This window comes from Vicugna pacos, unplaced genomic scaffold (assembly GCF_048564905.1).
Source record: "Vicugna pacos unplaced genomic scaffold, VicPac4 scaffold_20, whole genome shotgun sequence".
NCBI classification, from domain to species: domain Eukaryota; kingdom Metazoa; phylum Chordata; class Mammalia; order Artiodactyla; family Camelidae; genus Vicugna; species Vicugna pacos.
Window position 1 is genome coordinate 31,080,263 of NW_027328741.1, and position 22,104 is coordinate 31,102,366.

General features: G+C 35.5%; 1 protein-coding gene and 1 pseudogene across 5 annotated transcripts in view; both read left to right on the forward strand.

Moving 5' to 3' along the window:
- Window positions 1-22,104, forward strand: part of LOC140685401 (junction-mediating and -regulatory protein-like) — a 68,529-nt gene that overhangs the window by 17,159 nt on the left and 29,266 nt on the right. The window contains exons 5-7 of one of the 5 annotated variants that reach the window (XM_072957579.1): window positions 8,093-8,168; window positions 20,708-20,789; window positions 20,875-20,993. The gene's annotated coding sequence lies outside the window, so the exon portion shown is untranslated. Of the gene's footprint in view, window positions 1-8,092; window positions 8,169-9,806; window positions 9,943-18,834; window positions 19,043-20,707; window positions 20,790-20,874; window positions 20,994-22,104 lie in introns of those variants that run through there. The other 4 variants (XM_072957583.1, XM_072957580.1, XM_072957581.1 and 1 more) reach the window with 4 other exon arrangements.
- On the forward strand, window positions 10,150-10,939 carry LOC116279020 (large ribosomal subunit protein uL16-like; annotated as a pseudogene).

Below are 22,104 nucleotides of genomic sequence, written 5' to 3' on the forward strand. Positions count from 1 at the left end.
ATAAGCCTCTAACCCACATTTTAAAACATAGACATAAAGGAAAATTAACAAATTTCATGATTTTTATTTTTTAAGATGATAAGGCAATTACTCAAAAGGTAAAAGTATTTATACTATTATTCATAAGCTAGGAAGGGTTTCCGGGTAGATTTTACTAATTTTTATACAATTTAAAAAAATTTATTCACCCCATCTGCCTGAATTTAATTTTTTTATATGGCAAACTATTCACGTGAAAGTATACCAAGAGTTAGGGGGCTTACAAAATGTGAGTGCCATGATATGTAAATATTTGTAAAGTCAAGTACACGCTAATGGAAAAAGCAAGTATCAATGTTAATAGAATGATCATTGGGAGAAACCTTGCATCATGTCTGATTTCCCTTTCTTCCTTCAAGTTTTATTACTCACTAAGGAATTAATTTTTTTCCTACTGTTTAAAATTGAACCCTGTCCATTTAAGGAGCTTCTAATTTGATCCCGTTGCTCTTTTCCTTTATTTTCCTACCTGAATTGATACTTTGCTTAAGGGAGAGCCTTTTCTAGTCCAGATTTAATCTAGCATTCAAACCTCCCTTTATTTCAGGGAGAGATTTAAGTGCTAATGCTCTAAGGCTGGAATTGGAAGGAAATAACTTTTCCCTTATAAATATATTATTAGCTGTGTACCATCTTTGGGAGAATTGGAAAAGTAGTCAATTGCATCATTTTCTGTGTTGTAATTCAAATGACTGCTTCCATCTAAAAACTGACTGTATATCCATTTGTATGTAACATGTATATATTTAATGCAGTTTGTGTGTGTGTATGTGTGTGTGCATGTATATGGTTTCATGTATGTGTCTGCACCTGGCTATTTCCTCTGTCTGAAGTACTGTTTTCCTTTCACCTGTGAAACATTTATCCCTTAAGACTCTATTTAAATACCATCTCCTTTAGAAAGCCTGTCCTGTTTAATGTGAGTAGAGTTAGTTGTTTTTCCTACTGATTATGCACAGTATCTATGTGGCTTTCATAGCACTTAACATAGGTATTTGTATTTTTCTCTTCTACTAGCCTGTCAATTCTTTGACTACAAGGGTTCTATCTTATTTATCTTTTTAGTAAATCTCTCCTCCCCAAAATGCCTAATATTTGCTGCCACATAGTGGCATATAGTAAGTCAACCAATGAATGAGAGAGAAAAAAAGGGAATGATTTTCTAATAGGCTCTGCAAGAGGAAAATATTATTATCTTGTCACTTTTGTATCCATGTGCTTAGTGTAGTGTCAATCCAAAGGTGTTCAACAAATATTTATTAAATGAATTAGAAGGCAGTCACAAAAGTTGATAGAGATTTCATGTGAACTTTTCCCTTCATTTCTAGGAAGTATAAAACAGCCTATACTTTTGGCACATGTGATGCATTAAGTTGACCTTCTTCTTCTTGACTCAGCAATGAGACTTTTGATCCAACAGGCACTTCCTGAAAGATGCTTTTGGTTGATTTCTTTTCCACCTAAGTGCCCATTCTTATGTTGAGTGTGTTGGAAAAATGAATGTACGGTATTAGTCTTACACCGTGGGTGAGCTATCATCAAGTACAGGTGTTAAATATGGCCTCTGGTCTCCTCTGCCCAGTGTGAGCAGGTATTTATTCTCAAGTTTGGATAATGACTAAGGCTGTTGAAACATGGGAGAGAACAAGGGTGAGGAAGGTGCCTGCTAGGTCTCTTTCTTTTGATGATTGATTTTATACCTCTGAGCTGCCCCTAGTTATTTATAAAGAATCAACTAGGAGAGGGCTGAGAATCTACAGGATAAAAATGCAGATTTGATTATTTGATAAATTAATAATTTGATCATTATTTGTTTTGATTATCATTGTTACCACTTACTGAATGTTTGCAATGTATCAGACCCTCTACTAAGGATATTTACATGCATTACTTATTTCTCACAGCAGTCCCTATGAAATAGATACTAACAAGCCTGTTTTATGGCAGAAGAACTGATTCAGAGAATTGTCTAAGAATGCATAGCTAGGAATTTGAATTCACAGAACTAGAACTCAAATCCAGATCCGACTGTGATCTATGCTTTTAGTCACCGTGCTGCTGCCTCTTAAGTTTCAGTGGAGGAGGTTTTTTTCTTTTAATTTGTGTTTTTATTTATTTATTTATTTTGGGAGAGATAATTAAATTTATTTATTTATTCATTTATTCATTTATTTAAGGTGGTACTGGTGATTGAACCCAGGAACATGTGCATGCTAAGCACACACTCTATCACTGAGCTATGCCCTATCCCTTCAGTGAAAAGTTTTATATTGAAAATTGTAGTACTGAAATAGGAGGGGAAAATAATCAGATTTCATCCTATACAGATGTTAGAAGATTAACAGACTCTTGAAGAAGCAGTTTCCACTTTTACTTTCTTATACAAAATAATTATGTAATTTAAACCTGTAATTTAACCAACTTGCAGTAATTTGCATTTTTAAAATTAAATTTAGTCTTGCCCTTTGTATCACCATCAGGACAGGCGTCCCAGATACATCTTTAGCAGTAGAAGAAGCCTGTCTATGTCAAATCTAAAGGCTTAGGGAGCAAAGTGATGTTTATAAATAATTATATTCTATCTGTAAAATGTGATTTGTCATTAGAGTTAAATCTCTTGAAAGAGATTCTTATTTAGGAGACAAGCCTCAGAAATATATTATTTAGATTTGGAAACGTGTGGTTTGTCATGCTGGGAAGGGGTAGCAGAAAATTTGGGAAGCAGCACTTGTTAGTCTCTAAGATATACAGTTAAGTCAGTGGGTACAAGCAGAGTGTTTTTCTTATGTGGTTTTTTAAAACTATTTTTGTTTGCTGAGATAGTGTTTGTCATTATGATAACATTAATTTTTCCTTCCTCCCCATACTTTGTATGGGACTATTCCTTAATTAGTTTATTTATAGTTGTTTTACATTTAATAAATATAATGAGAACATAGTTTTGACGTCTGTGCCCTGTTGTTTTATTTGTTCATTAGGAGATTTAAATAGTTTTGAATTTTATTTTGTTACCTTAAAAAGAGCTAACCCTGAATATTGTTCTTTAAAAAGTCTCATTGAAGATTTTCTCTTTCTTCTTGGTTGTGTTTTAAATACTGAATTTCTAACTGTAGTTATATACATTTGAACTTTGCTCCTTCCAGAATTATAATTCAAAGCCTTTGAAAATTTTATCAAAAGTTACATGCAGACACTAAAAGCAGTGTGCTGAATGATGGTCTATTAAAGATTAAAAGTGTCTGAATAGCTCACAGTGAAAAAGAATGCGACAATGAATATATGTATGTTCATGTATAACTGAAAAATTGTGCTCTACATTGGAAATTGACACAACATTGTAAACTAACTATAACTCAATTGAAAAAAAAGAAGAAAATGCCTGAATGAAATAAATTGTGGTAAATAGGAATTTATGGCTGGTGTACAGGGAGTCAGAGAATCCTGTCAAGACCTAAGGATCCTGTCTTAGGCAACTTACTGTTTTTTCACATTACCTATCTTTATTTCCCCCCTCCCCCATCAACCAGGCAAACAGGTTTTATTTCTACCTTGTAAGCTTGCATACTTACAGTTTTGTAAAAAGTTTAAGGTTATAGAAAATTTATAAATAATTCTTCAAACATACATTGTAGACAATCAAGTAAATGTGCAGTAACTTTGAATTATATCAGCTTTAAATCACATAATTCTTTATAATTTGTCATAGATGCACTTATTTGCAGGCATGCATTTTGGGTTTCCTTATTTCAGTGTCCTATTTCCAATATTCATACATTTTCATACTTGACCAGGCAGAATTGTATTCAAACTAGTGATGAAAAACTCAGCAGAAATGTACTGTGCCTGAACCACTATTCCAGTAGTTCCCACAATTTAGCAAGCATCAGGATCATCTGGGGGCTTGTAGGACCATAGATGCTGGTCCCCAATCCTGGTATTTGATACAGCAGGTCTGGGGAGAGACCCAGGAGTATAATTCTTATGTGTTTACAAGTGATACTGATGATTGGGGGCCCAGAATTTGAGAACCAATGTACTGTACTAATGAGGTGATGCAAACCACTTACTTCAGAAGTTCAAGTACTTGTGTATAAGGATTAAGACTTTGAACATGTAAACTTAATTAGCAATACCCAATCTTAGATATCAGTTTTTCATGTTGCATTGGTTACCTACTCCTGCTTCTTGGCTTGCACTGTTTTGGGCTATAAAGCATCAACATGAGCTTTAAAGCAACATTTATTTGGATTTGAATATTGCCTCCTAGTATCTGATTTCCATAAAAGTACTTTTGTCAAAGTCTTCTATGGCCTAGATAATGTTGTTTGATTTTTAAAATATTTTGAAAAATAGTGTTGCACCTGCTATAAAAAGACTGAATAGCATCCAGGAGCCTTACAGGCACAGAAAAGGAAGTACTGAGTATTAAAAGAAGAAGAGAAAAGCCTGAGAGACTATCCCTCCCATGGAAAAGAAACAAAGTATATTGGCCAAATGTACTGTGTCTTCTGGGATTGTTCATTTTTAACAGGCAGCTGGGGGATGCTGAATTGGTGGTCCTCAAAACTATTTTGTATAACAAAGCCCTAGAATGTCAGTGTCTAATGTTTCCATATAAGTTTCAATTAGATTTTTAACACAGAAATAGATACAGTACTTGAACCCATAAACATTTCACTAAGGTAAAAAACACAGTAACAAATTTGAACAGTGCCCTGGCAAATTCATACAATAAAAGTAAAAGCCATCCCAGGAGGACAGTCCGGTAGTATCCTCCATAGATGCACAGTTTGCCTTTCTTAGAAGTGAATATTAATATGGCATTATTATGAAAACAATATTGATGTCAGCGTTTGAATGCTTAATATGCGTCCAGCATTCTTCTGTGTGCTTTGTGTGTATTAACTCATTCAATCCTCACTGCAGCCCGCAGAGATAAACATTGTCCATGTCCCTGTCTTACAGCTGAAGGTTTGGCAAAGGGGGGCTAGACCTGCCCAAGACCTCGCCTTCAGTCAGTGGTGGGCCCGGGGCTGTGGCCAGGTGGTCTGGGGCTGTGGCCGGAATCCCTAACCACTATTCTATATGATAGTCCTTGTCTGTACACTTCATATATCACTTACAGACCAGTGCCTGGCACACAAGAGATATTGAAGTTCAGGCCATTTGCAATGGCATTTAATTATACACTGTATAATTTTGGCAGAGCATGTCATTATCCATTTATGTCTGTATATATGTCTGTATATTTTTCTGCTATTAATTAGCCTCCAGACTTGATTTAAATTTCCACTAGTCCTTTTTTTATTAGCTGAGTTCCCTGAAGTTCTTAGAAACTAGATGATTGCCTGAAATTATATGGCCTTGCTAGATCTCAAAATTAGCTTTTCTCACCACAGATTCAACTTTATTTTCATTCCTTTTGAAATGGATAAGGACTAAGATGTTTACTTATTTATTTATTTTTGGAATGATATTGGTTTAGACAGAGAGAGGCAAATATGCTAAATCTTATGCCCAGTTGCTGGAGGAAACAAATTATTATATGTTCTAAAGTTTTTTACCTGTAAAATTTTGAGAGTAGTATTACCTCCTGCTGCTTTGTGAAATTGAATCACATCACTCATAATAATATGAAGTGTGAGAAATTGTATTGATGATGGAGCATATCAGCAGCCTTTAAGAGAAATAATATAAACCATATTTCCTCAAATCTAAGAAGTCTTCTGTGTTAGTTTTCCATTGCTGCTTTAGCAGCTCACCTCACAGTCACTGTCCATCAGGAGTCTGGGCATGGTTAGTAGGGTCCTGTCCTCTGAGCCTTACCAGACAGAAATCAAAGTGTCAGTCAGTGCTGCGAGCTCATCTGAGGCTCACAGTCCTCTCCCAGGCTCACTTGGTAGTTCACAGAATTCATTTCCTTGCATTTGTAGGAATGGCATTCCTGTTTGCTTGCTGGCTGGGAGTCACAGACACTCCCCTAGAGGCTCCTGGAGGCCACGCTTAGGTTCCCACATGGCCTTCTGTATGCACAGTTCACAGCATGGCTGTTTGCTATTTAAGGTTACTGTTCTCATAAGTACCGATTTTTTAGGTCAGGCCAGCCTACAGTAATCTCAGTAATTTAAAGTCAGCTTATTAGGGATTTTATTTACATTGATAAAATCCCTTCACAGCAGCATTTAGATTACTATTTGGTTGAATAACTTTGAGAAGGTGTGTAAACCAGGGTGTTAAAATCTTGGGGGCCATCTTAGAATTCTGCCCACTATATAATCAATTATAAGACAAATTGTTATTTTATTTGTCACTAAGGAAGAAAAATGCTGGCTTAAAGTATGATAGAGTGCATTATTAGCACTTGGATATTGCCTTGTCCGAAAAACAAACAAACAAACAAACAAAAAAATAGAATTGTGGTCATTCATCTAACCACAAATATTTGCTTCATGAATATCAAACTTAGTCCCCACTGCTGCCTTTCTGTGCTTTTTTGCAAGCATCAATTTTTGTTTTAATGCTGAATCATAGTGTAATCTTTTAAAGGATATTAAAAATTGGGTCATAAATGTGACATATGTGTACACAAAGTACACACAATTCAGCAAAGCTTACCATGATACAAACTGTCAGTGACCAAATTTTCACATGCCCAGGGAATGACAGCTATATTCTGACTGCCACAGGGCAAATGGTGATTGATTTTATTTATTTCCTACTTATTTTCAATCAGCTTTATTGAGATATAGTAAATACAGTAAACTGCACCCATGTAGGGTTTCATTTGATAACTTTTGACAACTGTAATCATGGAACCACTACCACAATGAAGACATTTCCATCAGAATCAAAAGAGTCAGTTCCTTCACCCCCGGCAATTATAGATTTGGTTGTTGTTGTTGTTATTGTAGATTAGTTAGCATTTTCTGGTATTTAAGTGAGAAAAAATGGTTATGGAGACAGTATTGTTAATTTTGGGGTTTTCTCCAGACCCCCTCATTCTTAGAGGAATAATTTTCTTTTTAGGTTTTAGGCTTATTCCTTCAGTGTGGGGGTAAAATGATTCTCCATGAAGCTTTCTGGACACTACCGTGGGCTACCCCTGACTTCTTCTTTGCCTGGGCATTGTTCACCACCTCTCGGAGTTGGCTCTCCTGCCCCACACGTGTGCGTGCGTGGCTTCCTGGCCCACTGCTCTGTTTGCTGTCTGTGTGAGGCCCAGCAACAGCAGTGGCTTTCAGCTGGGAGTTCCAAGCTCCTAAAAAATTTCACATCATTGCTGTCTGAGGCTGTTCTCCTGTTACTTAAGGCAGTCTTACCCCCCAAGAGAATCTCCATTTTTCTTGTTCAGATTCATAGTACAGTGTGGATCTTAGGAACTGTAAGAGATTTCCCTCCCAGTCACATCTTAGGGTTATTGCTTGTTTCATGTTGCTTGCTGTGTGCAGCGGTTTCCAGTGCAGGAAACACTCTGGGAAAAGTCTTACTCCTGGAGCACAAAAAAAGGTAACCAAGGGAGGACTCATGAAGCTCTCAGAAAGCTCTTTTAGCTGCCACTTAACACAACATTGTCCAATAGAAGTATAATGCAAGCCAGATATATAGTAGCCATATAAACACAAGCTAAAGAGAAACAGATGACATTAATTTTAATACATTTTATTTAATATATCACAATATTATTATTTCAACATGTAATCAATATGAAACTATGGAAACTTATTAATGAGATATTTTAGATTATTTTTCTAGTACTAACTCTGAGATCTGGAGTATATTTTATACTTACACCATGTCTCAGTGTAGACTTAGCCACATGTCAAGTGCTCACTAGCTTTTGGCTGGCATATTGGACAGTGAAGATGCAGATTATGAACTTTATTTTTCCCATTAAGACAATAGTATATAGATTCCACCAGAAATTGGCTTTAACTATGCTTGACTCTCTAGTAGGTTAGGGCTTGAGTATTTCAGAATGGTTTCTATGGTTGAGATATAAAATATTTTGTTAATAAAGACAAATACATTTTTACACATTTTCCTCCTTATACAGGTAATCTTATTGTTGAAAATTTGACAAAGTCTGGGTAAGAGACTACAGATTGCCTTTATTTCTCAATCCAAAGATGGTAAGTATTGAATTCTGTTGAACTTCCTCTTTGTGAATGTTTCATTTTCAATTAAAGAGAAAAGATATTTACTTTTGTCATATTTCCTTTCTCCTCATATTCATATATTTATTGTTATTGACAGTCCTTTTGCCCCTTTGCTTACACTTACTCATTCAGAGTCCCAGGCTGTATTCCCCATGGGGACCCTGTGAGTGGTCCTCTGTGGAGTCTGGTTATCTGAGTGATGCTCCCTAGATGGGCTTAACAATAGAAGCCCTGATGGCCTTTACGTACTCATTGCTAAACCAATATGGTTGCTTTCTATTTTCCTTGCCTGTAATATTTTACACACACACACACACACACACACACACACACACACCCCTTTTTTGTGTTGTTGAGATCTAATTCACATACCAGAAAATTTACCATTTTGGAGTATACATTTTAGTAGGGTTTAGTATATCCATGAAGTTTTGCACCCATCACTACTGTTGAATGCTTTATCATTCTCATCACCTCAGGAAGGAACCCCAATCCCATTAACAGTTCCTTCCCATCTCCCCTCTTCCCAGTTCCCTGGCAACCACAAATCTACTTCCTATTTCTATGGATTTTCCTATTTTGGACATTTCATTTAAGTGGAATCATATGATATATGGCCTTTTATATTTGGCATTTTTCACTTAGCATAATGTTCAATGTTCTGCTACGTTGTACCATGTATCAGTACTTCATTCTTTTAGGTTTGAATAATATTCCATTGTATAGTGATACCACATTTTGTTTATTCATTCTTCAGTTGATGGTCATTTTGGTTTTCTCCAATTTTTGGCTATTATGAATAATCTCCTAGTTTTTGTGATTACATTCATTCTTCAAAAACATTACTTTCTTCATATTATCTCCCATTCTTGTCAAAACTTTCAGTGGCTCCCTATTGCTTGTACAACAAAATAGAAGATGCCTAGTTTGCATTAAAAGCCTTCGCTACTTTCATTTCCACCCTTCTTTTCCATTGTGTTATAATTTATTATTTCTAAAATGTGTGCTACATATGAATATAGATTTTGTAAACAATATATATAATTTTATCAATTTAATTCACTTTAAAATGATCTAACTTTTTAAGAATAAAGATTTTATTTACAAACCAAAGAGTAGATTGAAGGTAGATAGATAGTCTGGAGAATTAGAACAGAGTAAAGTGAAACATTATAGAAAAACAAAAAACTTTTCTGGATTTGACCATAATGTCAAACAGAGATATTTCATATCATACAATGTGAAAAAGCACCTTATTTGAGTCAGCCTTTGATAGGTGGAACTCATTCAAATCATTCATTTTCTGGTTAGCACGGTTATTTTTTTTCTGGGGCCTCAGTTTTTCTGTTTTTTTAAAAATCCAGATAGAGTCAATCTTTTTCTCCTTTTGACATGTCTGAAATTGTTAAAAAGGAAATATTTTTACATAAACTTAAAAATTATTTCCCGAGTATTTTCTGCATATACACATACAGATATAAATGTATAGTGGCATTTTTGTCCCATTATATGGAAAAATAGAACATAGTATGTAGACAAAAAAATCACAGTATATCTTAGAAATATTTTCATAATAGTAGATTGAGGACATTCTCATTTTTTTTCTTGCAGGATAATTTCTTTAAAATGTGTATCCACTTGAAATGTGATTACCTATACTTAGAAAAAGAGACAATGGAATATAAATGGGAAAAAGGAAACAATATGCAGATGTTTGGACTTTGTTTATAGGTGAAAACAATGGAAGATCAGAAAATTTAAGTAATTGCCCAGGATCATGCAACCAGCGCAGGGTCCCGATGCTAATCTAGGTGTTCCAATTTCATGGCCTCCCTGCTGTATCTATGTTGCATTTGATGAAAAAAAGGGGAGAGAAGTCATGCCAAATTCTTTTTCAACAGAAATAATAGAATTCCAGACTTTATTTTCTGGATTAGTCCTTTAAGAAGCTTTGCATTCTGAAGCCTCTAGGTGTGCTTTTCAATCTTCAAAAGGACTATTTCTGATATAAAAAAAGTATCATGAAATGATAGTAAATAAAACACTTTAGCTCTTTCCCTTCTGCGTGCTACTGAATATCCTGGTGTCACCATGGGCCGCCACCCCGCCAGGTGTTACCAGTACTGTAAGAACAATCCACACCCAAAGCCATGCTTCTGCCGAGGTATCCCTGATACTAAGACCCGCATCTTTGACCTGGGGCGGAAGAAGGCAAAAGTGGATCAGTTTCCACTCTGTGGCCAAATGGTGTCAGATGATTATGAGCAGCTTTCCTCTGAAGGCTCCAGACAGGTATGCGGTGTGCCTTTGGAAAGCCCCAGGGCACGTTGGCCAGGATCCACATTGGCCAAGTCATCACGTCCATTCGCACCAAGCTGCAGAACAAGGAGCATGTGATTGAGGCCGTGCACAGGGCCAAGTTGAAGTTCCCTGGTCACCAGAAGATCCACATCTCAAAGAAGCAGGGATTTACCAAGTTTAACACAAATGAATTTGAAAACATGGTGGCAGAAAGGTGGCTCATCCCGGATGGCTGTGGGGTCAACTACATCCCAAATTGTGGCCCCCTGGACAAATGGCAGGCCCTGCACTCATGAGAGCCTTGGTGCTGTCCCCTCCTTCCACACAACCACCAATAAATCCTACTTTCCTGTCAAAACAACAACACTACTTTAGGATGAATTGAGTAAAGTACAGAAAAAGAGACCCCAATATACATAGGTATTTATCGCAGGCAGCATTTCAGATTGGTGAGGGAGAAGATGGATGAGCTGATGATTTTTTAAAAATTTATTTATTTAATATTGGTTTACATAAATATTTTTTATTTTGGTGGGAAAGGTAACTAGGTTTCTTCATTTTTAGAGGCGGTACTGGGGGTTGCACTCTACTACTTGCGCTGTACCCTCCCCCGTGATTTGGTGACTTATGTTGCAACAAATTTCTAATCATTTGACAAAACAACAAGAACAACAACACCTGTTCATTGCTTCAGTCTTTACATAAAAAATAATTTACAAATTAAACAAAAGATAATATAAAAGGACTTTGTGAGGTTAGCCTTCTTACTAAATATACTGAACTGAGTGAGTACAGCCATGAAAATTTCATTTTTTTCTTGATCACTCTATTTTTGTGTGAGTTCTGTTTGTCATGGTTTTTGTCCAGCAAAAGTTCCACCATGGAATAATGAATTTTCTCAAGACTTTATCAGTTCAAGACAGTGAGAGAGAGCCAGAGACTGACTCCCAAGCTGCTCCAAAGCTCTTATATTTATTGCGAATATTCAAAAAAAATCAAAGAGAAATACATCATAGGAATGAGTAAGGGGTATGTGGTATGTGGAGGGACGCGGGTCAGCAGTTTCAGATCATGAAAAACAAAAACATTATAATCTTAATTTATACTTAGAAGGTTACAATATTGATAATACAAATGGTTATTTTATGCCTCAAACAATCATGGGCAAGTTTACAGTTTTCTGAATAATTGATAATGAAACACCAGGCCACCACAGAGTCTCCATACTATGATCAGAAATCATCTAAGCACGTGAAGCAGCCCAGCTGTCCCCAGCTGAGGGCTAGGTCAGTTTTCTGTGAGCAGGAGTGACCTACACTATCCACCTGCGCCTGGTAAGCCAAGCACGTCCTGCCGGTTAGGGCGAGGGATGAGCTATGGCTTTCCATAAGCAGAAGCAGCCCTGAGTCTATGACCTTGAACTAAGCAAAGTGAGCAAAGCATGTCTATGTCTCTGCTTTTCACGGCGAGGAGACAGTTCGTAGCAGGTCCCTGCTAGCACAGCAGCTTCAAGGCAGCTGAGCGAAGTCCCGCAGTTACGGCGGTGACTGGTACTGAGAGTTCAGTCTTTCGTGCTTTTGGACATCTTGCTTTGAAGGAGCAGTATAATGACAAATATAGAAAGCAGGGGTTTTGATTATACATTTCTTATATGTTTACACAAAGATGAGAATATGATTTGGTTAAACAATCATTACAATATCAAAGTTTGTTAACCCAAGTTTGTGCTCCCACAGTTTTGTATTTTCTGTAATTGCTCCTTAACACCATCTTGGGGCAGGCTCACAGCTTTCCTCATGTGCTTTAGTTACAAAAGCTGTAGTTCTGCTCTCGACCCTTATTGGGCATGACCTGTGACAGGATGGACCTGTCCTACTCTGTGCTTTTTCACTCCTCTCTCCCCATTGCTGGGAGTTGTACATTTATGCAGCCTTTTTTGGATTATCTGTTGAAATAAGGTGTAGATACACTGTGACTCAGGAGCTGTACCTCCAGGAACTGAGCGCTAAAGATGTGCTCATACAACCTTATCTGAAAGGCGAGTCTTTTAGAGATGAAAATTCTTTGTTCTGATGGAAATTCAGCACAGCTGCAGCCTGTGACTTAGTGTTTACTAACAAGAGAGCTGTTAAACCTACCCCAGCTCTCCTGGCACAGTGGAGGTATGTTATAGCTTACCTACTGGATGTTTAACTTGTTCCCAGTGCTTTTCAGTATAAAAAATGCTGCAGTGGGTATCTTGATGTACATGCTACACACTTATGTGTGCTGAAAGTGTCTTACCTGCTATAGCTAAGTCTTCTGCTTTACATTTTCCCTCTTCGTACTTCAAGGAGCCCAGGAGAGCTCAGTTTAAAGTCACAACTGATTGCCTGCAGGGGTGTGTGACTGATGGCAAACCCTTGGCCCTTCCTGATCAGGAGTTACTGCAGATCTGGGCCTCTCAGACTGACCTGGGACAGTGGTTAACAAATGCGCTCTTAACTGTTGACCACGATCAACTTCTCCACCTTCCTCTAGGGGTGTGTGCCAGTCAGGGTGCCATTAGTATTTGTTTTGAACAAGACAACCCATTGGTGAGGGAGCCCCATGCTTTTCTGGTCCCCTACTCCACTGTGATGCCATTGTGCTACAATTGTGTATAGTTACTGACTCACAAAGCATCTTCAACTGTCATTAAGGGGGTAATACTGCAGCCAGTTTAAAACTATTATAAAAATGGCAGAAATTATATAAGATTATTTCTGATTTTCTTGGCTTCTCTTTATCTTCTCATTCCTTTAGCAAGAAGCAAAGGTAGTTTAAGTTACTTAACTTGAATATCTGCCCTAGCACATGTCATTTTTTTTTATTATCCCAATGAAAGTCTGGGTCAACAGTAATAGTTTCTTCACAGGTACAGAAATAACTTGATATGATATGAAAGAAAGACTTTATTCTGATTTATTAGCTTTTTTTTTTTTTGGTGGTTTTACTTTTTTTTGGTCAAACTCAGGAAAAAACTACCAAAATATTACAAAGATTTCCCATGTAGTCTTCATCGAGGTTCCCCAAATGTTAACAGCTTACACAGTGACAGTGTAGTTATCAAAATCAGGAAACTTAACACTGACATTGTACTGTGTTACCTAGTCTCCAGTCTGTATTCAGTTTACACCGGTTGTCTCAGTAGTGTCCTCCCTCTGTCTAGGAACTGATGCAGTTGCATTTTAGTTGTCATGTTCCCTCTTAGTTTTCTTTAATTTGAAACAATTCCAAAATCTTTCTTTGTCTCTCATGACTGTTATACTTTGAAGAGTACTGGTCAGTAATTTTGTAGAATACCCCACAATTTGGATTTGTGTGGTTTCCCCATGATTCAATGAATGTTAAACATTTTTGGTTAAGAGAACTATGCAAGTGACGTTATTAAGCTTACTAGGAGGCACGTGCTACTGATTTGTACAATTACAAGTGATGCTAATTTGTTCACTTGGTTTAGGTGATTCAATCGGGCTTGTCTGCTGTAGTTGTGCTTTTCCTTTGTAATTAAAAAGTGTTCTGTAGGAAAACACTTTGTGACCAGGTAATTATCTTATTTTTCATCATACTCTCTAATTTTTATTTTCATTGATGATTCTTACCTGAAATGATATTACTGTGGTGTTTGCCAAATGGTGACTTTCTGTTTCCATCATTTCTTCTGCATTTATTGGTTGGATCTCCTATAAAGAAAAGCTTTCACCACCAAGCCCATAAAAACCAGCAACACAGTGCCTTCACAGCCACCCCTCTCTCCCTCTTTGGAGACAGCCCGTAATCTATCTATGGAGTGTGTACCTACTTTTAATCTGAGCACCCAACCCCCACACCTCATGGCCTTTCTCTTGCCTTTCAATGTATCTCTGAATAAATCTGCATTCAATCAAAAAAAAAAAAAGAAAAACTTTCCTTTCTTAGGTATGTGTTCAATTTTTAAATCTATATCAGAATAGCCTTGAGGATTTTTATTTTACTTATATCAAATGTACTTACAGATTTTTATTCTATGGATTCAATCCATTACCATCATTATTTTTGTGCTATAATTATAGTTTGGCCCTAGGGAACTCTTTCAAGAAGGCTTCTGGCCCATCACTTTTTGAGGATTGACTGGCTTTCTAGTACCAGAAGATGTCCCAGGCTCATGTTGTGCATTCTCTGCTCTAGCCCTGGAATTAGCCATTTCACCAAGGAAGATTAGCTCTCTTTATTGAAGATTGGAATTCTTCCATGCTCTTTCCCTTATACTTGTATCTCACCATCTTTTAAAAATCTTTCCAATATACAGCCACTTTGGAGGATGCGGGCACTTAACTCTGCTGTACAGAAGTTAGTTTATATCCAGTAATTCCCTTTGTAATATATTCTGTCCCCAGCAGATTCATCTTCCACTAATTAAAGTGGAAGGATTTCTGCACAGGTTCCACTGTGCCAAATATGTTATTTCATGGAAACATGGTTGAAGATTTTCTTTGGCTTCATTGAGTATTTGATAACAGTTTTGAAAACTTTTCCAAGAGCTTTCTTCCAGTGCTTATAGTATAGAAATATTTATATTCTCCATATTTTTAGTATAGCAGTCTCTTTTATTTTTTCTTAAGAAAAATCTTGACTTTGTTTTAAGTACTTCCTTGGTTCACTTCCAAGAAGGTGGATTGGCCATCTATCCAGAGTACAATTTTGATTAGGCTTTACAATATCTACAAAAGATTTCAGCCTTTTCTCCTTATTTATCATCTAAAACACAAATTTGCTCTTAATATACAGTATAAATTAGATCCCTGTCACAAACTGTAACTTCTAATTTGCAGTCTGTAGAATGGTGGAAAAGACAAATTATTAAGCATTATTTCCAAGCCATTAGTCCCTAGACACTTGAACTTAAAACTAAGGGAGTCATTAGAACCCCATGTTCTTAGGCTGAGTTGTTTTGGCACCACAGATTTCATTCATACTCTTCATTAATTTATCTTGTATTTATCTGTAAATTATCTTTACTAGTGGTTCTCAAAGTGTGGTCCCCTACCTCTAGTAGTGCCAGCCTCCTGTGGAACTAGTTAGAAGTGTAGCCTTCTCGGGTAACACCCAGAGGAGGTAGTGTGGGTTAACAAACCCTCAGGTGATCCTGATGCAGGAGAAACATTGCTGTGTCCATTTCCTGTAAATTGTTTCTAATTACTGGTGGAGGTACAGAGTGCCAGTTTATCCGTTTGCTGTTTTATATTATCTGTTTAACCTAGCTTGTAGTGGTAGTGAATTATTTTGAAGATTAACTCTCTGTTCTCTCCTCCCTTTGAATCTGGTAGCCTCAAATTTACTTTCTGTCTCTATGAATTTGTTCATTTTAGATATTTCATACAAGTGGAGACTCATACAATATTTGTCCCTTTTGCCTTGCTTATTTCACTTAACATCATGTTTTCTAGGTCCATCCATGTTGTAGAATGTGTGTCAGAACTTCATTCCTTTTCATAGTTGAATAATAGTCCATTGTATGTATATATCATATTTTGTTTATCCATTCATTTGTTAATGAACACGGGTTATTTTCACTTTTTAGCTGTTGTGAATAAGGCTTGCAATGAATGTTGATGTATAAATATTTTTTAGAGACTTTTTCAAATCTTGTGTATATATCTAGGAATGGAATTTGAGGGTCATATGGTAATTCTGTTTTTATCTTTTTTAGAAAACACCAAACTATTTTCCACAGTGTATGTATTGTTTTTATTACCACCAATAAGCTACAGTTTCTTCATATCCTTGCCAGTGCTTATATTTTGTTTTCAAAAAAGTATTAAAATTTTAAAATAATTATGGCTATCCCAGTAGGCGCAAAGTAGTGTCTCAGTGTTTTTCATTTGCATTTCTCTAATGGCTGATGATGTTAAGCATTTTTTCATGTGCTTCCTGGTCATTTATATATCTCCTTTGAAGAAATGTCTATTCCAGACCTTTGCCCATTTTAAAATTAACTTGTTTGTCTTTTTGTTGTTGTGTTATGGAAATTCTTTATATATTTTAGATATATAAAGATATATATCTTACATATCTTTATGAGATATATGGCTTACAAATATTTTCACCCATTAGGTAGGTTATCTTTTTACTTTATTGATAATATCTTGATGTACAAAAGTTTTACTTATTTATTTATTTTAAAGTTTTACATTCGATGAAGTCCAATTTATCTATTTTTTCTTTTGTTGCTTGTACTTTGGTGTCATATATAAGAGCCTACTGCCATGATTATGGCAATCCACGATCATGAATATTTACCACTGTGTTTTTGCATAACAGTTTTGTGATTTTAGATTTTATATGTAGATTGTTGATCCATGTTGAGTTAGCTTTTGTATATGGTGTGAGGCAGGGGTCAACTTCATTCTTTTATGTGTGGAAATCCAGTTGCTCCAGCACAATTGGTTGAGGAGACCTCTCTTTCTCCATTGAATGAACTTGGCACCCTAATCAAAATCAATTGGAAATAGATTTATGGCTTAATGTCTGGACTTTCAGTTCTGTTCCATTGGTGTATATGTCTATTCTTATGTACTATGTTGTTTTGGATATACATTTCTCATGCTGTTTTATATACTTTTAAAAAACTTCTTTAGGCACTTTAAGTGCTATTTTAACTTTCTGTTCTTGATAAGACTAAAATAATGAATAACTTTAAACATTTAAAATATTGCACTTAATAAATTATAAAGAAGTAACTTTAGTATTATGTGATATGTACACTCCTGGGCTTCTGAGGGAAGCATGAAAATGCACAAGTCTTGTTTCTGTTCTCTAACAACTTGCAACTGCATTCACTTACTTAAAAATTTCTTTACTTTTGCTTTGCCATTCTATTTTTTCATGTGAGTCCACCCTTATGATGTCGTTAGTATAGTATATGAGATGCTTATCCCTGTTGCAGCAAAGTTGTAAAATTTAGATATTATAGTTTTTTTGCTGTTGTATAGTTTGTATCTTTACTTTAAGCACCTAATTTTATTACTCTTGTTATGTTTTTATAATTAATTTCTGTTAAATTCTGCAACTAGTTTCTTAGAGTATGGGTCTTTCATGTTTTAGTTTTTTATGAAAGACACTTTAAGCCATTATACTACTGAAGTTTGCCTCCTTCTGTATGGTTTTACCCATCCATCTGCAAATACGGAATCTTTCTGGGGCAAATTTACATTCTGGTGCTGAGACTTTTTCACTGTGTGTTGTGCAGATAGTGAGATGGGCTATTGTAATGTGAACTTCCAGGGTAAATTTTTAGTAGTTGATAGCAATGTTCTAAAGCATGTGCTCCTCTTGCAAGAACTTAATTATGTTTATCTTTAGTTACTCTTGCCTAGAATAGCACTGTGTGATAGAAATATAATTTGGGCCACATATGTTATTTAAACATTTCTAGTAGCCTTATTTAAAAGAGTTAAAAAGGGCTAGATATAGTTTTATTGTATTTCATTTAATCTGGCATATCCAGGATATTATCATTCTAACATTTAAACAATATAACAGGATTGAGATATTTTACATGGTTTTAATACTTTTTCAAGTTTTTGGAACTATGTGTTCACTTTATATTTATTAAATAATTTTTGTAATCCTTTTTTTTAATTGAGGTATAGTCAGTTTACAATCTTATGTCAATCTCTGGTGTATGGCACAATTCTTCAGTCATACATGAATATATATATATATATATTCATTTTCTTATTCTTTTTTACCATGAGCTACTATAAGTTATTGAGTATATTTCCCTGTGCTATACAGTATAAACTTCTTTATCTGTTTTACTTTTTTAAACCAATTCCTTGAAACCTAGTAGATGTTTTACATCTTGATTGGATCACCAAATTTTCATCAAAAATGCTTGATCTCAGTTGAGACTTCAATTTATGGTTGAAAATGTAGATTCACAAGACTAAGTTGTTCCAAAGAAACTTATACTTTTCAATATCTGAATTAAGTGCCAAAAATTTTTCTTTTGAGTATTTTTATTTATTATGATAAAACTTGTTCATGCTTTTTTAGAATTTGAAGCAAAAATTTAACAGTTTCAAATCTGTGCTTCTTAAATTAAGCATATTCACTAATTCTTGTGTCAACAGTGTTATTAACATCATTTCCTAAGAATATTGCATAAGTTGAACAACAACTTTAAACTCGATAAAAACAACTAAGTGTTCAACTATTTCTGATTATTTTTGCAGCCAATTTTTACAACACTCTGCATTGTAAATAAAATATTCTGCATATTGATTCATGTTAGGGAAAAGTGTAAAATCTTTATTATCAAATCATATTATTGTAGGTTCGCCACCAGTTGTGGGTTCTGGCCAGCAGACGTCCCACCGAAACGGAATAAATTACTCAAGACTCTGTGGAAAAGTCAAGAGAGCGAGAGAGAGTTGGGAGCCTTGAGCCTCTCAAATCTCCCACATTTATTGAGTACAGTCAAAGGAGGAATGCAGGAATTTAGTGAAGGATAGAGTGGGATCACAATGAGTACAAAGGCTTTGTTTATTGTTGGTGTTGGGCTCAAGGTCAGAAGACCATTTTTGGTGAATCATGTTCCTGGGTCTTGAGCCTTTCAGTTTATCAGGGTGGAACATCTGAGAATCAGCTGCCTAACAACTTGGACTCAGGTGGCTGTGCCTGTCTTAGGTTGCCCCCCTCAGGGGATCTTTCCTGTCTTTGGCTACCCTGCCTCCTCACCTCTGAGTCTGCAGCTTTTTATCATTCCAGCCCAAGGCTGTTTTGGGGATAGAAGGCTAAAAGCAGGCACGCCCAGCGTTTATAGCCAGGGACCTTGGTCATTGCTAAAACCTCAAGGCAGTTACTAAGCACGTCTTCTTTAAGGACATAAGCGACTGGGATCTGTTACAATTTGTTACCCCAATCATGGGCTCCCACAATTATGAAAGCTTTCAATCTCAACATAAATGTCTGTACCTGTGTAACTAGGTCATAGGTACAATTTCTCTTTCTTTGGTACTTCAGGCCATGCTTGTCTACCTGTACTGGGATACCAGTGAGAAAACATGAGCACTGCCATTTTTGTCTTTGATTATTGAATATTGAAAAAAATACTTTCTTGATCAGCGTTAATAATACAGTAAGTCTTTGTGAAATTCTTCCTCTACTCAACCATTGAGCAAGGAACACAAGATTCTTAAATGTATTGTTTTCTATTTTTTCAATAGTTTTGTAAGCTGGCTAGGATTCTGATTATTTTCAGGTACACACATCAGTTTTAACAACTTAATACATGCTACTTTTCATAGCTTTAGAATGCTGAGCACAAACATTTTTCATTCTTTTTTTTTTTGAGGGGGAGATAATTAGGTTTGTTTGTATGTTTGTTTGTTTTGATGATGGCACTGGGGATTGAACCCAGGACCTTGTGCATGCCAGGCACACACACTATCATTGAGCTATACTCATCCCCTCACAAATCTACTCTATGTATATCATACAATGGAGCAGAGCAATAAGAGGAATATCAGTTTCTTCTTTTAAAACTCTAATAAGTGTAGGTTTTTAACCTAACATGGCTGGAGCTGTCTATTGAGATGGAGACTATTATTTAAATATATAGCTGAAATTCTTTGGCCGTTTTAAAGGTGAAAAATAATCCATGCTACAATTTTAATTTTTTTAAGGTACATGTTTGACATTTCTTCTTAAGTTTGGAAGTTCTTTCAAACAAAATGTGTCTAAATTTGTACTTTGGTAGTGGCTCTTGTATCACATGACTTATCTAAAGCTAAAAGAAAAGTAATTTCTCATATTTTGAATCTACTGATTTTTGATATTGTTAGACAGGTCTTCCATATGATGGACAGTAATTTGGTGGCTTAATTGAAGGCCTTCTACTTTTTCTATAATATCTGTTTTAGTATTCCTCATAATTTTATAATAAAATATCTATAATTGAAATAATTTATTTACCATCTCTCTACTTAAATATGGTTTCTTCCCTATTTCCTTCCTTCCTTCCATCCTTCCTTTCTTTCTTTCATCTCTCTCTCCCTCCCTCCCTTTCTTTTTGCAAGAATCCATGCCATTCTATATAGCTCACGAGAGTAATAAGCTCAGATCCTGTAAAAATCTTTTAAAAATGTTTGTTGGACATTTAATTTTGATCTCAGATGAATAACTTTGTTGCTTCTGTTTTGACTTAGGAAACTTCTTATGAAAATGTACTATGTATTTCCTGAAAAATGTCTCCTAATATTGTCTACATGCTGTTTAAAATATTTTTATGTAAGTCATAGTTTTTAAATTTTGCTCTACCAAAGCTAATTGTGATTATTATTCATGTTAAAGTTGGTGCATTGTTTTCTTCTAGTCTCACTACACTGTGCCGGTGGCAGCGCTATCTTCACTGCATCTCCACTTGATTCTGCTTGGGTAGAATGCCTATGTTTTAATTTAGAAATTTTGTTATACCCTATCCCCTTTTGCCCAGACCAAAAAGATAAAGAAAACAACTTAATTCAAAATATGTTAAAATTAAAAATTTCAATAATAATTAAAATTATAATAGTATCTCTGGTTATCAGTTGTGATTTACATAGGGATCACTGTAACTTGTGTACTTTGCAAAAAATTCAATGAATGATTTACTCTATTACATTGATGTGTAGAGAACATTCATTTTAGTTGATTAGTTAGTTGATGCTGACTAGATAAAAACAATAAATGTTTCTTTTGTAGATAGATATTTTACATTGCCTCAGCTTTTAAATTTAGATAAAATTAATTATAATTAAATAAAAATTCAATTCCTCAGTAATGGTAGTCTCATTTCAAATGTTCACTAGTCACATGCAGCCAATAGTTAATGTGTTGGAAATTAAACTTTGAGAGTTGGTTATATACTTGGTTAAAATATTTTGATGACTTGAGATCAAAGATTATAGCCTTTTTAGCATTTTTTCCTTTTTTTTGATAATATTAATGTCACAGGAGCAGTACAAAGAGGGCTTATGTATGACTCAAGAAACCTGGAATGAGCTGCTTAAAGCTACAGGGACACCTTGTTTTAGTTTTGTACTTTTCTTTATTGTGCTTTACAGATATTGCATTTTTTTAAACAAATTAAAGGCTTGTGGCAACTATGTTAAGTAAGTCTGTTGGTGCCAATTTTCCAACATTTGCTCACTTCATGTCTCTGTGTGACATTTTAGTAATTCTTGCAATATTTCAAAAATTTTCATTATTATTATACTTGTTGTGGTAAGCTGTGATCAGTAATCTTTGATGTTACTATTGCAATTGTTTCAGGGTGCCAAACACCACACCCATTTAAGATGGCAAACAATTGGTAAATGCTGTGTGTTCTCACTGCTCCACCAACTGGTCATTCCCCCATCTCTCTCCCTCTCTTCAGGCCTGCCTATTCCTTAATACAGAACAATATTGTAATCAGGGTAATTAATAACCCTACAGTGGTCCCAGTGTTCAAGTGAAAGTAAGAGTTGCATGTCTCTCACTTTAAATCAAAAACTAGAGACAATTAGGTGCAGTGAGGAAGACATGCTAAAGCTGAGATAGGCTGAAAACTAGGCCTCTTGTA